This window comes from Fukomys damarensis, unplaced genomic scaffold (assembly GCF_012274545.1).
Source record: "Fukomys damarensis isolate Sample0158 unplaced genomic scaffold, DMR_v1.0_HiC HiC_scaffold_16, whole genome shotgun sequence".
Classification (NCBI taxonomy): Eukaryota; Metazoa; Chordata; class Mammalia; order Rodentia; family Bathyergidae; genus Fukomys; species Fukomys damarensis.
Window position 1 is genome coordinate 99,157,809 of NW_022900928.1, and position 17,554 is coordinate 99,175,362.

At 38.4% G+C, this 17,554-nt stretch overlaps 1 protein-coding gene across 12 annotated transcripts in view; it reads left to right on the forward strand.

Moving 5' to 3' along the window:
• The window catches only part of Dgki (diacylglycerol kinase iota), a 441,978-nt gene that overhangs the window by 189,780 nt on the left and 234,644 nt on the right, over window positions 1-17,554 (forward strand). For all 12 annotated transcript variants that reach the window (XM_019208591.2, XM_033764527.1, XM_033764526.1 and 9 more), the window contains one exon: window positions 5,293-5,358. The gene's annotated coding sequence lies outside the window, so the exon portion shown is untranslated. The remainder of the gene's footprint in view (window positions 1-5,292; window positions 5,359-17,554) is intronic.

The window sequence follows — 17,554 nt, forward strand, 5'->3', positions numbered from 1 at the left end:
CTCCCTCCAAGTTACCCATTATTTAAGGGTGTGATCTTTTAGATGAAAATTAGGTCATATAATTTTCCAGCTTGGAAGTCTCCAATAATTTGCATAGCACTGAAAGCACAGCTAGATCCTTTGTCTTATTAGGAAAGACCTGTGTAGTCTGGCTGCTGCCTACCAGTCTTGCTCTATGTAGCACTAATAGGAGCTTTCGGTTCCCAGGGGACATCCCAAGATCCTCCCCATTTTTGCACATTTGTGTACTATATTGAAATTTTCTTTGCATGACTGGCTATTTCTTATAGTCAAACTATAACTCAAATATCATCCCCTCACAGGTTGTCTTAGTCCACGTTTCCATACCAAAGTACCCTAGGTACCAGGGTAGCTTGTAAACAAGAGAAATTTGGTTTTCACAATTCTGGACTCTGAGATGTCCAAGATCAGGGGGCCAGCATGGTTTGGTTCTTTTGAGGAGCCTCTTCCAGGTTGCAAACTTCTGCTTTCTTGTATCTTCACATGGATAAAGAAGGGTAAGAGATCTCTCTGGAGTCCTTTTTGTAAGGCACTGGTCCCATTTATGAGGGCTCCACCCTCATGAGCTAGTTGCCTCTGGAAGTCCCACATTCTAATGTCACCACATTGTGGGTTAGTATTTCACACACACGAGTTGTGGGTGTAACAAGCAACTGTTGAAGAGCTCTCCCTCATCTGTTGAAGAGCTGTACCATCTGTAAATGCATAGCACATTGCTCTTTGTAGAAGCACCTTGTTCTGCCCCCTTCAGATCACCTTGTGTACTGTGATTATTTATGAATGTTACTGTTTACTGGTCTAACAATGTCTTCCTCCTTTAATGTAAGCCTTGGGAGATTCCTGATGGAATTTGTTTTAGTCTTATTGTGCCAGGATGAAGAGTGTGTGGTCAATGAGTATCTACTGACTGAAGACATTTATAAGAGGCTGCATTTCTTCTAAAATGCTTGAGCACTCTTGGTCTAAGAGGACATTTTGAAGATGAAACTTATGACTGATGGTGATTGATTTGAAATTCTTTTTTTTTGTACCAGGGATCGAACTCATGTCTTTGTGCTTGTGAGGCAGGCAGTGGCACCACTGATCTAAATCCCCAGCCCTTGAAATTCTTAACTAAGAGACTTTAATAGATTACTCAATGTAAGTGATAGAACATTCCCTTTAAAATTAGCTTGAACTGGGTTCACATTCCACCTCTGCTTTTCAGAGTCTCAAGAGCAAGGATTGCTGATCACTATGTCTCACCATTGCATAGGACTTGATTATGGTATCTTTTTAACAAATATTTATTAAACAAATACTTCATCTAAGTTGAGTCTCTCTGGAACTTCATTTTCTTAGTCATAGGCTATATAGATTGGGTTACTGTTTCTAAGAACTTTTCAAACATTCTATGAATAACATTTTGAATTGAATTGGGTATTTGAAAATATTGAGCCATTATGCTATGTATTTATATTAATAATACTAAGTATAAGGCCTGAACTGATATACCACAAATTTTTAAAACCCAAAAGATTGTCTTTTCTTTACTAGAATATGAATAGTTCAGAAATTATTGATGAGCAAGGAATATTATGGTGTTAGAAACTCCACTTTACTATTTTAACAACTGTGTATCAACGCTCACATTTGCAGTGTGAGAATCCCAAATCTATTAGTTCAATAATTTAAGAACAATGAATAATGATAAAAAGAACAATGTGAAAAATCTGATAGAAGCCATGAAAATCTTTAGAAACCATGAAAAATGACTGAAAGAAGTGTGAAGAATCTAATTTCAGTGCCATAATTTAAGAGCCATGAATAATGATCAAAAGAAAAGAGTGAAAAATTAAAGTGTTTTTGAATAAGGATTAGAAAATAGCGGCCATCTATGGTAATATCTTACTTTTCTTAATTGATGAAAGTAACTGATGATCCTCTCTTTCTCAGATGGTAACTCCATGATTTAGTTTTCTAAGAAATAAGGTTGAGAGTTCCATTCAGTCCAACATGCATTTATTGCGTGTTTAGTTTGTTCAAACTGTGTGTTTAAGCTTATTTTCTTTCTTTTTACTAGAATATGTTTATAATATGTAATCATTACAGTCATTTTGGGCAATTGATACATATACATATTTTATGATCAGATTATCTTTAAACCACAGTAATATAAATTTATACTAGGCCAAAGAAGAATTCTGAATAGAAAGATGCTTGACATCTCCAAAGCTAAAACTATAGATTATAGATTATAGATTATACTCAGTTTACTAAGTCATTAAGTTTCTTCAATGATAGTAATTTTTGTGTCGATTACTTTATCTGTAACATCGTTTTCTAAGTCTCCTATTTATTTTCCAGAAAGAATAATATTACGTATATTTAATGCCTAGTAATCATATATATTAATAATTAAATAAAAATTTAAAATATTTTCTTTTGTTTCCAAAGCAAGCTAAATTACATGGTATTGTAAATCTGTTTGCCAAGTGATGTACATCACAGTAAAATGATTAATTCAGTCATCTAACTTCTAAGTAATTGTTGATTTGTGAAAATGGTTGGCTTACTCCTTTGAGTAGATCTGTCACTACCTAAATGACCCACGAGTCAGCTATGATTTCTCACAGGTAATCACATCCAGTTCTTCAGCATTTCCTGTCTTGAATTGGTAGTCACTAAGTGATTTATAAATCCAATAAGTACAGAGTTTTTCTTTCAATGATATTGTTCATTCTCCTGAGTTTCTTCTAAACTAAGAGCAAGCGTATTAAATTTTTCTCTCCCTTCTGATTACTGTCTGACATTCCTGCATACTCGGTATTTCCACTCTTGTCATTGGAATCCTTTGTGGTGTGTCTTGTTGAAGTAGCTGAAGTATGATCTTTCAGAGCAGAGCAGAGGAGAGACACAGCTGAAGGAGCATAGGTCACTGCTTTTAATTGACCTTCTGTACTTTGATTCCCTCTTTTGTTAAATGAAGATGATAATGATAGCTAGAGTCAAACTTTATGAGGTGCTACCCTACATACTTTTTTTTGAGTAATTTTGAGACAGGGTCTTGCTAAGTCACTATGTGGCCCTGGCTGGGCTCAAACCTTCAATCTTCCTGCCTCAGCCTCTCAGAGTGCTGGAATTACAGGAATTCCCCACCACATCTGGATGAGATGCCTTACAATAATGTTAATTGTGATGCCCTACAGTTGGCAGTTTGCTCCTGTTCTCCCCACTCCAATCCTAAGACAAGAACTGAATAAACTTCTTGTCTCATTACTAGAATAAGAGGTTGAGGGGCTCAGCAGTAGAAGGGAGTGGAAGGTTCAACATTTCACCCCCTACAGAGTTCTTACATTCAGGCTGGGCTGATGATGACAACTGAGCATGTTCCTGGGATGGTGGTCACTGTCTAGAAAGCCACAAGCAACATTTGAACCCAGAACTGCCTAGGTGGACATGTAAATTTACACAAACAAGCACTACAGTTGGGCCTAGCCCATTCTTCCAAGGTTCTTGAGGGAATCAGTGGCCCTGACCAGGCAACAGTGAGCTCATTGGGCCAGGATCCTGAGAACCTGATGTGTGAGAAATGTACATTCTCATTGTTTAATAGTGAGGAGATGGACATGGACTCCAGTATTGAGGGGTGCAGTAGAGGTTGCTACGGCAGCAAAGGAGGAATGGGGAAGGGGTCCTACACTCCAGTGTCCCAGGCAATTTACAGATAGTTCAATACTTGAAGAACTCCTGAGACTTCATTTTAATATATTCCTACTGAACAGCACCTCTAGTCACTAAAATTTTCATGAAGATTAGAAGAACTGTTAGGCATAAAATATACTTAAAGTGCCTGGGGCCCAATCAGTAATCAGAAAGCGCTATTATTATTTACTTCTTTCTTAGAACAGATAAAATTGTCTTTGTTTTGGTGACCGTGGGAAAAGCAAGATGAAAAACAGACTAATTTGTGGGACCATTATGCTTCTTCATATCTTATTATAGTCAAGAGACCATTTTCCCTCTTGGGTTTTTCTTTAGTTTTAGCATAAGTTGACTTGATGTTATTAAGGGAAATGGTTGCATTTTGGCATTAACAATCTTAATGTTTATTGGAGGTATTCTCATCACTCCGATTTTCATACCTGGATGTAACTGTCTTCTCTTTACTCCACACTGACCTTAAACAGTGTCAGGTGTGTAGTAGGGATTTAGTAAATATTTGTTGGATGACTGAAAAAATATTAGGGGCCTGTAATGAGAAAATATGGACTCTGACTGGATCCTACAATATGCATGTCAGTATCAAGTAAAGGGTGCGATCTCAGGAAAAGGTAAAAGAAAAGAATAGGTTATACTTTAGGTATATCGGTCTAAGAGAGACGAGTCGTGCTAAGTTATTAGGTCTGAGCCCAGAGATTTAGCTTAGTGGTTCTGCCACCTGCTTTGCAAGCTCAAGGATCCAAGTTCGATCCCCGGTACCAAAAGAAAAGTTATTAGGTCTGCCTGCATCATTTGTTCTGAGAATATTACTCTTTCTTCTAAGGTGCCCTAAGAGCTAACAGTGATGGGGCTGCTTGCCTCTCTGTCCCGGGCATAATTATCTTCTCGAAAGGAAAGGAGCTGCCTAGTTCAAGGTGCCTGGAGATCCAACATAGTATCACTGCCGGATCATCACCCACACACCCACATCTCTTGCCTTTGACATTTCTTTTCCTCGGTTTTATCTTCCTTCACTTTATCTAGTAAAACATTTTCAAATCAATGCCTTGTAGTAAAAGACCTCTTTCTTTCTGAGAATTTAAATTCCATCTAGTTAGAATGTTTAGAATAGTACCTGCCTGCCATGGAAAGCATTCAATACATGTTTGTTAAGTTGAATCGGATGTTTCTGTTCCAGCCCCTCTCCTTCCCTGTTTCATTTCTCCCGGAGTATTTCTTTTATCAGTTTCATGGACCTCCTTCAGCCGTTCACAATTCTGCACAGTCTGACTGATTAGACAGTCGAGTAAAGCAAGCCGCTATGGCCCCTTACCCCTAGGAAGATAGGGAGGAAGGGTATAATACATAGAATCTATAGTTATAGAAGTTCTCTGGGGATAGAGAATTAACTTCATTTTACACGAGTGAATTCATACTTACTGTTGAACAAGTCATAAATACACATATTTGCTCTTGTGCTCATTTGGGCATAAATTATGGTTTATATAAATCTATCATGTTAAAACATTAAAACATAAGTATTGAGGTTTGCAAATTAAAAAGTTTTCCTTTAACTTTGTTTTCCCACAGAATTTTGTGCGTCATCACTGGGTGCACAGGCGCCGGCAGGAGGGAAAATGTAAGCAGTGTGGTAAGGTAAGGGCCCAGCCGACCACGGCCTTACAGGAGGTGGGCACCGAGGTAGAGGACTCCTGGCCCCAAGCCTAGTGTTCTGTACATCAGTTCTTTTCTGAAAGGCATTATTTTTCCAAGTTCCCTTTTCTTAAGAAGTATTTTGATTGTTCTCAAACTCATTGCAAGGGGAAGTTGTCTTAAAGAAATTTGCACATTTTGATGGACAGTCTTACAGTAAATTTTATTAATTGTTGATCTTTGATATATATGTTTTCCTACTTTGTTCAATTCCCTCTAAAGGACCACTGGCCCACTGAACATATTTGAACAGTCACAGTGCTGTGGAGCAATATTACTTTTGCTGATATAGAATTGTCAGCATATACTCTGATAGCATAATACTGAGCAGAACTGTTCAGTTGACAACATGGTCAGAACCTGGAAATACACATGTTACTCTCTCGGAACCTTTCCAGTTTTTGGGCAGAGATGCCTTCATGCATGACACTATGTGTCTACTTCATTTCTTCTTTTGATTGAATATCCCTCAGGACACAGTGTCTTTTGGAAAAGTGAGGGGCATGGGTCAAAGTGGGTATGACTGCAAGCTTTAAACTCTCTGCATTTTATGTTATTGATTTGGATTATAACTTTTCCCAGTGAACAAAGATCAACTCTTAAGAATTTTAGGGTTTTCTAGGATGATTAAACTGGTAACAAATCACACTATTAATGATTTTTTAAAATAAGCTATGGGCATCAGTAAAGGGAGATTTTAATTAGGCAGAGAATAAGATAATTTGGGAGAATACATTCCTCATCAAAAAATTATTAATTTTTTTTTGTTTAATCATGTGACTCCTTTGGGTTAAGCAATAGGCTGACTAACGTGGAGCTTTTAATAATGGAGGGATGCAAAGAAATTTGGGCAGCCTGGGTAGGATTGTGGGAGGTGAGAAAGAATTGGAAACATTTCATTGATTTTGCTGTTTACCTTGTTCCTGGGAAGCAAATATCATGCTGTAATGATTAGTTATCACATTCTTCTATAGCACAACTTACAATAGCTAAATCTTGGAAATGGCCTATATGTCCATCAACAGATGAATGAATAAAGAAAGTGTGGTGTTCATGTTCACTGGAGTCCTACTCAGCCATAAAGAAAAATAAATTTGACTCATTTGTAGGAAAATGGATGCATCTGGAGACTATAGTTCTGCGTGAAATAAATAAGACACACGCTTAAATAACATGATTTCTCTCATATGAGAAATTCAAAGTATAAATAATTTAAAGAACAAAATAAAAGCTAGGTGATAAGAAACAGGAAGGTAGACCTTTTGCAGGCAGGAAGAGTAGGGATGAAAGGAGAGGAAAAGGAGAGGAGAGAAAGGACAAATAGAATAAGATGTGTATATGTACTAACTCCCCACAATGAATGTAATCATTATGCTTTGTAAACATTTACTGATATAAAAAAAAGTTTTCCTGCAGAAGACTCTAGGACACAGTCCTACATTGTAACTAGTACTATCTTCTCCAGTTCAACCCAGTGGGTCTTAGTTGGTTTTATTTTCGATGGGCAAAATAGGTTGAAAAAAAGATGAAGTAAGAGGAAGAAGACAAGGAAGGAAGAAGAGAGGTTGAAAGATTTTTATTAGCCATTTTACATTGCTGGGAAGGTCAGTGTTCTACTGTCATGTGCCCTTCCTGCTTAGTCCATCTATGTCTTCCGCTGTGGTTCTGCCTTCGGGTTTATGGGTTTCCTCATGCTTTTAAATAGTAGAATATCTATCTATCTATCTATCTATCTATCTATCTATCTATCTATCTATCTCTATCTATCTATCTATCTATCTATCTATCATCTATCGAGGGGAACATATATGTATTTAAGAGAGACAGGAAGGCACAACCAAGTTTGGCATCCCTGGTGTGGGCTGTAGGAAGGATCTGGATGAATAGATTTTCTTTTTGGAAAAACATCTTCACTGGAGAGTTTAGCACCTGGAACCATTTAACCAGTTGAAGCCATAAAGAATTTGGAGGAATTTTGTTTTTAAAAAACAATAAACCTAATATATTTTGTATTCTCTGGTGTCATTTTTGCACTTCCTTATGCTGGCATGGTCACCTGAATGGGAAACCCTGGGACTCCTTACACCTTGTGTTGCTGTGGCCCAGTCTCCTTTCCTCCTAGGGTGCTGATCTTGGGTTTCTCACAACTTTCTGTTCATGACAGTTGTCGGTGGAGATGTCCCAGCTCTTTATGTACAGTTCCCACATTATAATACTATTCTGTTCATCTTTTGTGCTTATACTCAGGTGCTCATGAATTCTTAGACTCAAGTAGATAAGGGACAGGATGGTCTTACACATATGTGTCCTTCTAGGAATCCTTTACAACCCAGCTTCTACCTTGTCCTGGAGGAAAACTGAAGGCCCTATTTCTGTATACATATAAGGTGAATGAAAATTCACTTCAGACTTTGGTGCTGTATGTCATTTTCATCTGTAGAGTTGCGCATTCTCACTCTCAGGTTTTTAAATCCACCCAACCTCTGTAACACATACGGTATTCCTCACTTAATTAATTAATTAATAAGGATGAGATAAAAATAGCCACTTCTCTTAGCAAAAAAAATTTTTTCCCTTTACTGGTGGTTTTTAAACTTTGGGGCTTTTCAGGAATGTGTATAGTCAGAATGTGTGGTTTCAATATCCACTTTTTAATTTAACAATATAGTAAATATTTCTAGTGATTTTCTCTTGAGCCTTGCATGAATTTATGTAAATGCATGTGGTGTCTAGTGACTATCACATGAGAGATGTTCAATTTTTCAGTTCATTTAACATTAGCTGGACACCTCAGGTTGCCAAATTTATGGCTATTATATGGTATTACATTGCTGTCATTTATGTTCCAGTATTGTGAAAGAGCCAGAGTAGAGGCAGAAAAGAGAGGAAAACTTATGATGAGACTTTAATAAAGTGAATATTTAAAATGTGTGACTAGAGGTTAGTATTGGCAAGAGCTATGTCAGGCCAAATGCCAGGCCCTTCCCAGGAGCTGTGACCTTAAGTAACAAGATTTCACCAGTCTGAGGAGCTCAGTTGGAAGATAAATGGCTGATTTTATCTTCTACCTCTAGTGGGTCCACCAGGGCTCCAGGCACTCTGCTGGGGTACTACAAAATCCAACTTTTTGCAACAGAACAGAGGGTAGAAGAAGATGAAGAGTGGACTACAGAGGCAGATGGGATCTATCTATCACATATTGTTTAATACAAATTTGCATTCATTCAGTGGTTAAAGATAGATTGCATACTTATTCTGCAAACCTGTCTGTAAGTCATTCTTACCAAATATACATATTGCATTCAATAAATCAAAATTGACTCAACACTGAAATGTCTGTAATACTTTAAAACATCAATATACAAAGAAAAAATATAGTAATGATTATAGCTAATATGAGTCTTCATTCTTTCAGAGAATCAAGCATCCAACCCTAGGAATTTGGAAATTGTGGAAGTATATTTGTAAATCACAACTTGGAAGTTTTTTGGTTTTTTTTTTTTTTGGTACCGGAGATTGAACTTGGAACCTTGTGTTTGCAAGGCAGGCACTGGCACCACTGAGCTAAATCTCCAGCCCTGGACATTTGTCTTTTTCCATGTACAAATATATGCAAACATTATAAAGTATACCAGATAACTTTTTAAAACTCACAACTCAAATTTAAATTATCAAATCTTGAAGTTTTTAATCAATAATGTAAACTTTGACCTGCATTGTTCGATATCTTTCATTTCCTTAACCAAACATGACAAATCATTATGAATTATTTATTCATAAATTATATGTACTGTCATATTTAATTAACTTAAGCTACATGCAGCAAATATTAAATGGGAAAATGTCAACATTACTGTTTAATTATGACAGATACTGCTAAAACTTAATTTAAAATGAACTAAGGTGCAGTTAGTAAAAATACACATTTAAAAAAGTATACATATTATTCTTTTTATAATGACAAAATGATTATAATTTTTACATGGTAGTGTAGTTGAGATTTTATAGAGACAGTGAAAGGGATTATAGGACCTAAAAATGGAGTGATACCTTGGTTGTTGAATGACTCCAAGCTGGAACTTCCCACTATTCGAACAGCAAAGTAAAAAAAAAAAAAAAAAATCTGTTTGGTGTTTGCAAATTTGCTCAATAGTTGAACTGAAAACCTGACTTTAAAAACCTATCTTAAGAGTGAATTATGCATTGCGTCTCACTACAGGCCTAAAGGGGTGACAGTTCTTCACTCTATGTGCTGCTCTCACCCAGACAACACATAGTTCTTGTGCAGTTTGTGGGCCTGAGAACCAGTTACTTGGTTTTCTATTATTTCTTATCAGAAAAATACATTCATTTCTCAAAATTTATGAATGAATTGAAGTGAATTGAATTCCACAACTGAGATATCACTGCAATGGCAAATACTGACTTTTGGGGGAATGCTCCATATCACCTGAAAGAACCATTCTGTACTCATCTGAAAATGGGCAGCTTTCAAGAAAGCCTAGGGATTAACTTTCAAGGGACACTAAAGTTTAGGAAGCAGGTATAGATGGTCAAGGGTGAGGATCCACACATTAGTCCAACATGTTGAATGATTTATCTGTGTGTTTGTCCCGCTGTAACAGTCATCTTCTTGAATTAACCTCAGGATGATCATGGAGCAGGTATACAGTGGGTAACAGAACAGTGGTGTGGAATCCAAGCCTGTCTAGACTGCCCCAACACAACAACTGAAGTCTGGATTTTCTTTCTGTCCTTGGCTGATTATCACGAAAGTAGACAGGGAAACCATCCTTCTCCTCTTTATCCATTTTAAATTCTTCATAGAAATGGTATCATGCAGTCTTTCCCCTGTTGTGTCTGACTTACTTCACTCAGTTTAAGGTATTCCAGGTTCACTAAGGGTGGGAAATGTAGGGAGGTGTTGATCAAGGATACAGTGATTCAGTTCTGCCAGATGAATACTCCCCAGAGACCTGCCATGGGGCATAATGCCTAGAGTTGACAATATTGCTGTTATGTAGAAATTTGCCAAGAGAATAGATCTTATATTGTGTTCTTTGTGCTGAAAAAAGTGGTGGGAATAAATTTTTGGAGAAGATTTCATGTGTTTTTGGCACAGATTGTGGAGCTGCTGTCACAGGTATATGCTTGAGCACAAAGTCATCCCATACAAATTAGAAGTGTGCAGCTTTCTGTATATCAGTATTACCTTCATAAAATGGCTTTATGCATTTTTAAAATGGACCACTACAGTGATAAGCAAAGCTATGGTTAGTTTTATACTCTAGAGAGGAAAATCCATGCTGCATGGTAATCTGAGAAGCAAAAGTCAAGTTCTTTTGATTAATAAGTGGATCTTTCAGGCTCTGTAGGGCAGAGTTAACCCAGAAGGACACCCACAGACAGTTAAACAAGTCAAGCCTAAAAGTACATCTGAATTGGTTAACACATGTTGGTCAGAAAAGGCTCTGCAGTTAGTCTGGTGAAGTCTCCTTTCCCTTTTTAGTCCATCCAGGCTACAAGCTTTCTGGTTGGTGCCACCACACCCATGGTCGGTCTTCCCTCTTCAGTAAGTCAATAATCCTGACACACCCTGAAGTAATCTGCTAGGCATTTCATATTCAAATTGACACCACAATTAGCTATCACAGTTTAGCATATACAGGTATAATCATTTAATTATTTGGCAGCATCAGATGATTAAAAGCAATTATGGTAAAATGACATTCTATTTTGCTGTTTACTACTCAAGCCCTGCTGTGGGAGATGCTATTTTGGATTCACCTGCCTCTCAACTAGCAACCTGCCTATCAACTACTAGACTCACCTGACTATCCACTACTGATAGAGTTATCAGGACTCTTACCCTTGAGCAGTCTATGACCCTTACTTGATCTTGGTTGCTGCACTTGTCTATTTATCATTGCAAAAGATTAAAGAGACACACAAAATGCCCCAGTGGATCACCTGGGTACCAGATATATTCTTCCAGCTGTACCTTCACCTGTTAATCAGGGTGGATTACTCCCACCAATGTGATGACTCTTTCCTATGTCTGCTAATCTCTTGACACAAAAATCCCTAAGTAACTGGTCATACTGGTAATGTTCAGGAGATTCTTGTTATATCCCATTCTGAAGATGTTCTCCATTTGGTAGTCAGATCTCAGGGCTCAGAGTTATAGGGATACAAATTGAAAATTCCCCCAAGTAGACAAGGCCACTCTTCTTCCAATCCTTGCTTTCTGCAACCGTGAGTTTTGGTATGGAAACACAGCACCATAAAACCATGATGGACTTAGTGAATTTACTGAGTCTGGAGGATGATAGGACATCATTTCAGAGGACAAATTTGGTAGTCAGATCTCAGGGCTCAGAGTTATAGGGATACAAATTGAAAATTCCCCCAAGTAGACAAGGCCACTCTTCTTCCAATCCTTGCTTTCTGCAACCGTGAGTTTTGGTATGGAAACACAGCACCATAAAACCATGATGGACTTAGTGAATTTACTGAGTCTGGAGGATGATAGGACATCATTTCAGAGGACAAAAAAGTGGTGTGAGATGTGATAGAACTACTGTATATCACACATACCCATTTTTGCCCCTCCATTACCACAAAATTATTTCCTTGATATGATACGATGTTGTGCAGGATTCTGTGCTGGTGAACCAAATACTATGTGTATAGGTCGATTCCAGTCAAGGCGAGTTGCTGGATAGAGTGGAAGGGGTTTGATGTTATCAATTTTCCATCAAGTAGCTGGTTGTTGCTTTTGAGGCATTATGCCATACTGGCTGCTTGCTTCAGTGTCTTTTGTTCATAGGTTAGGCATTCATTCTGTACTGGCTATAACTAGTTCAAGTTTGGTGTGAGAAAGCCTATGCTTTTAGACCCAGTCATGCCATTCCTCACTGCTGCCTCGGGTACTCCAGCTATGAACCCAATTTCCCAGTACAACATCTCGTAATACAGTGTTGTGCCTCAGTTATATCTAAGTTTTTAGTTCTTGTAAGGTGAATGCTCTCTGGTAGGCACTAACATACAGTGAATGCAGCAATCTTTACTCTTTGTACGTAAGTTCATCCATATATCCTTTCCTCAGACTTCTTGTTGCCTTCTAGGCCTCTGACCAATAAGCCAAGCCATTCATCCCTGGCTATGCCATTATATATTTTTATATCGATCTTCTGCCTATCTTTTCATACAAGGTAGATGACCAGTTGCTTCACCTGAAGTTGTACCCTTGAAGTTGTACCCTTCTCACTTATGTCTCTAGAGTCCAATCCTGAGTAGGCTTTAGTGCAACAAGAGTGCACTTTTGCCCTCGACTTATTACCAAGTTGACCCATTAAGGCCCCATGTCAGCTCTGCCTTCTCTTTTGGATAATTTTTGAAGACCCCCCCCCACCACGTTTCCGTAAGTGTGAGTTGAGTGAGAGATCTGGTAATATGGAGTTTCTGAGACACCTATTTGTGCATCCCTGGTACTTACCATGCCAGATCTCAGTTGGTACCAGTGTATCAGTAGATTGACGCTGGGCTTATCCAGCTGATGACTCAGGGATCAGGCAGAACCAAGCTAATGGCACCTGGTGATTCGAGGCCGTATGTCCCTCCACCAGAGCACCATGACACGCCATGAGATGTTTATGAATGGTGTACAGTTCTCTCCTGAAGAAAGTACAGGCTTGTCTCAGAATCCTGGGGCCTGTCCTGTGATTCTCTTAGTGCTGGTCATAAACACCACAGCTATCTTTTCTCTTTCTCTGTCCTTCCAAGAGCATCAGGCAGTAGGGCTGATTTGGTTTCAAAGAGGCCCTGCTACAGAGCTACTTCCTCTTCTGTGCCACACTGTAAGCTGCCTGCATTTAATATCATTCATTAAATTGATCAGAGCAACATTCCTAAGTATTGAATCTGTGCCATCTAGAAACCAGACACCTACAAGTGTGCTTCACTCTTAGTGGTCACAGTTGTGAAATGCAGCATTTGTTCTTTAGGTTGAGGAATGCCTTAGACTATGAAGGGTCACTAACGTGTGAGACCTCTCTCATAATTCACAGGGTAAATCTCCTTACCTTCGGTCTCCCTGAGACCTCTAACATATCTGTCTCTTCTTTCTCCTTCCCTTTGACATGATGTCCTTGGTACAGAGGGCCAAATGAGGTGGTGTAAAATGTTCACATGGTTCAAATCCTTTTGCATGACATTGGATAATACTGTATTCAGAAAAATTCACCATCCTGGCAAGTCTATGAAAGTACTGTGTTAACCCTGCAAGTGAATTCAAATAGATTTTATTGCCCTTTGCCAAATCATTGACCACATGCTTTTCACTCAAGGCTGAAAGAGTCCAAGTTTGGCACAGTGGCTGTATGAAGAGTACATCCAGTCATCTGTTGATAGTCCAGCATCATTGTTCAGTATCTGTCTGGTTTGATAGTATCTCACCTGGTACACTAAATGGGAATGTGTTAGGGTTTACCACCTCTGCCTCCAGCTTCCTTGAGTTTATTAGGGTGGCACTTAGGGAATTAAAAAACTATATAAACATAAGGTCCTTGTCATAACTTTAAAATGATTGGTTTGAAATCATCTAATACTTCTTACTTTTGAGAATATGACATTGAATTTGATTTAATTTTTTAAAATTTGATTTGGATATGGGAAGGTGTTTTGTGGATTCATGTGGCCCTCTATGCTCTACTATCTCTTATACTACAGGCCCCCAAACCAGTTGTTACAAGGTATGCCCATTTCAATTCCATAGTTGACAGATTTATAGAACCACTGAACTCTGCAAAACAGCCCTAGTCTAGGACTTCACTTTTTTAATATTCTTACTCTAAGGTACCGTGATGCTACTCACACCTGGGGTAGACATGTCAACTTAACCCTTGCCCGATCGTCTTTAAAATTTTTGAACATTTTTCTCTCTCTTTAGTGTCCAGCTACTGAAAGGAATGGCTGCGGGTCCTTGCTTTGGAGACATGGGAATGTCACCATGGACCCTTGCTATAACTCTACAGGATCCTTGTCCTTCAGTCAGTGGTTGTACTTTGAAAACTGAACAGAAGCAGAACAATAGATTATGGCTCTGTTTTGGAGCATGAGCTCTCATTTCTCCTGATCATTCATTCTTCCTTTCTTTTGATTGCTGTGATTGAACAGTATCCCCTGTACCTAAAAATCCATCTTGCTTCTTCAGATGTCATACTGTATTAACTACTTCTGTAGTGCTCTGTAAGCCAAACACAATGACTGCAGCATCTTCCTTCCCTCCCCTTCCCTTCCCTCTCTTCCCCTGGCCTCCCCTCCCCCCTCCGCTTTCCCTTTCCCTTCCCCCCTTTCATTTTCTTTTTCCTTTACTTTCTTTTCTTGCCTTCGCTCTTTCCTTCCTCTTTACCTCCTCCTCCCCCTTCCCTTCACTTCCTTTCTTTCTGTGGTCCTTGAGATGGAATCCTGGAGCCTTCACTTAGGGATTCCTAAGTAGCTGAATTGCCCAGGCCAGAATTAGATTTGTGATCCTACTGCTTCCACCTCCCAAGTTGCTGGCATTACAAGCATGTGCCATTGTGCCTGGTGGCACTGTCAGTCTTATGATGAAAATATCAACCTTGCTTTGAAGTGCAGCAAAGGTTCCTATTGTTTTGGAACTCCTTAATTCAAGTTGCTATCAGGCTTCTTATTCTGTAAGACATTTCCTACCTTAAGGGCTAACCTAGAGAGGACAGCAGCCTTTGAGCATTTTCACAATGACTGTGCCCTTCTTGCCATCATGTGTCTTGCTACTTTCATAAGTTCAGTGTCCTTTAGGAACGTTATAGTTAACCAATGGGCCTTTTTGCTATACTGGCAACACCAGCATTCATATTTCTGTGAAATTTTCAGATTTTTTATTCTGTCAAGCAGTCAGCCATTTCTGCCTCATATAATAAGATTGTTCCCTTTTTCACATTTTTAAAAGCTACCTTAGTGTTAGTATCATCTTCTGGGGTTCTCTTTTTTTGTTTGTTTGTTTGGTTTTTTGAGACAGGGTCTCACTATGTAGTTGAGACTGACCTGGAACTCACTATGTAGCTCAGGCTGGTCTCGAACTCACCACAATCCTCCTGTCTCAACCTCCAGAGTGCTGGGATTAAAGGCAGGCGCCACCACGCCTGGCTCCTGGGGTTCTTAATAAGTCATCTTTTACCAATTTATCTATTAACCACTTACCAGTCCAATTAGTTAAATACAGGGATGACAAAAAAATTGCATGTTTTCATTAATTTTTATAAAATATAAAAATGACAATTTTGTCAAATTTATTCAATATAAGAATTGATTGGATGATATTACACCTGCCTGAGCAACACTTGGGATATTCAGAATGTGCTGCCCAAGTGATGCTCGGGATAAACTGTTTAGTTGTCAAACCTAATTTTTATATTTAATAGATCATAACTTACAATACTTGGGTCTAGCTTATCTGTTACACATGATTCAACGCCAAGAAACTCTCGTTAGTCATCTTTGCATCCTGCCCCAACCATCCTATATCCTTTGGACCCAGCTGTCCACACTCCCCCACTCCTACTAGTACAAACTGGTTAGAACCACAACTAGGTCTTCAAGGTATAGTTCTTTTCCTCTCTTAGCAGCCTTTGTCCCTTCCCTGGCTGAGTACATTAGTGTAAAAGATCTATTAGGTCATTTGAGATGCTGCTGGAAAGAATAAATGTAGTAAAACCCCCAAATAAAGTCAAAACTGTAGAAAACAGATTTCTCTCTCTAAGACATACATTACATTACCATATTACCTTGATATGAATTCATGAAGCCAGGAGGAACAGAATTTGAGCAGTTTTGGCAAACTTTGTTTCTTTCTCAGGTGTCTACAAGCTATGTAGCAAAATAGTCCAGGTTTACAAAAAACAAAACAAAACAAAATAAAACAAAACTGTAGTTAGCTCTACTAGCAGAGGGACTTTTCTCTCAGTCTATTAGTGAATGGTAAGGCATGGCCTGTTACTTCTCATGATGTCATCCAGTCAGCAAGATCATGCAGTATATGGCATCAATAAAAGCTGTTGTGATTAGTAGTTGGTAACTATTTAACATTAATTCTATTTTTTAAAAAAAATTGAGCTGGGCTGGGGATGTAGCTCAGTGGCACCGTGTGCCTGCCTGGCAAGCGCTAGGTTCTGAGTTTGATCCCCAGTACCAAAAAAAAAGAAAAGAAAAGTTAAGCTACATATAGTCTTATTTTTCCCCCTAAGGGAAACTGGGAGGGGTAGGGGGAATGAAGGATATGAGAAAAGGAAAAAATGGAAACAAAGCCTTTGTAAATAGGGAGGGGTAGAGGGATTGATGGTAGGGCAGGGGAATGGGGAAAAAATAAGAACCAAGATATTTCATGTAAAGGTACAAATTCCCAGTGATCAATGTCATCATATTGTACACCTAAAATGTACCAATAAACTTAGTGAATAATACAAAACCTAGCTAGTGAATATCATTCACGTATGATGATAATTTAAATCTGCAAGGCTGTATGGGTTAATCAGAAATTTTCATGGATCAGTATTATCATAATTGTACTTAGTTGCTCCATTAGGAAAATGCTTTCATCTATGAAACCTTTCAAGTGTTCTAGGATTTTGATAAACCAAATAGCTAAAAGTTTCATGTACAATTTTCTCACTGTTAAATCCAGTGGTACCTTTGTTTGTGAGCTTAATTTATTCTACAGTGTTGAAAAATATGGCCAACTTTGTGTTCGTGTGGAAAGATGGCTGTGGTTGTGTTTGTTACCCAGTGCAGAGTTTTCAAACAAAAACACAATTTTGTCAAATATTTCCTTTTGCAAATCAAATTGTTTGTAAATAAAAGTGTTCATGAACTGAGGAACCATTATATAACACTCTTAGTATAAAACATTTTTGTCTTAAAAAAAATGATGCGTAGGGGAAGAACAAAAAGGGAAAAGAAAAAAATGTGAGAGAATGAAAAGATGAAAATAAAGTGTTTGTAGATGGGGAGGGGAGGAGGGGGTGAAGGGAGGGCAGAGGAAAGGGGAAAAAATGAGAATCAAGACTTGCCATGTAGAGGTACATTATCCCAACAATGAATGTAACTGTACTGTATCCCT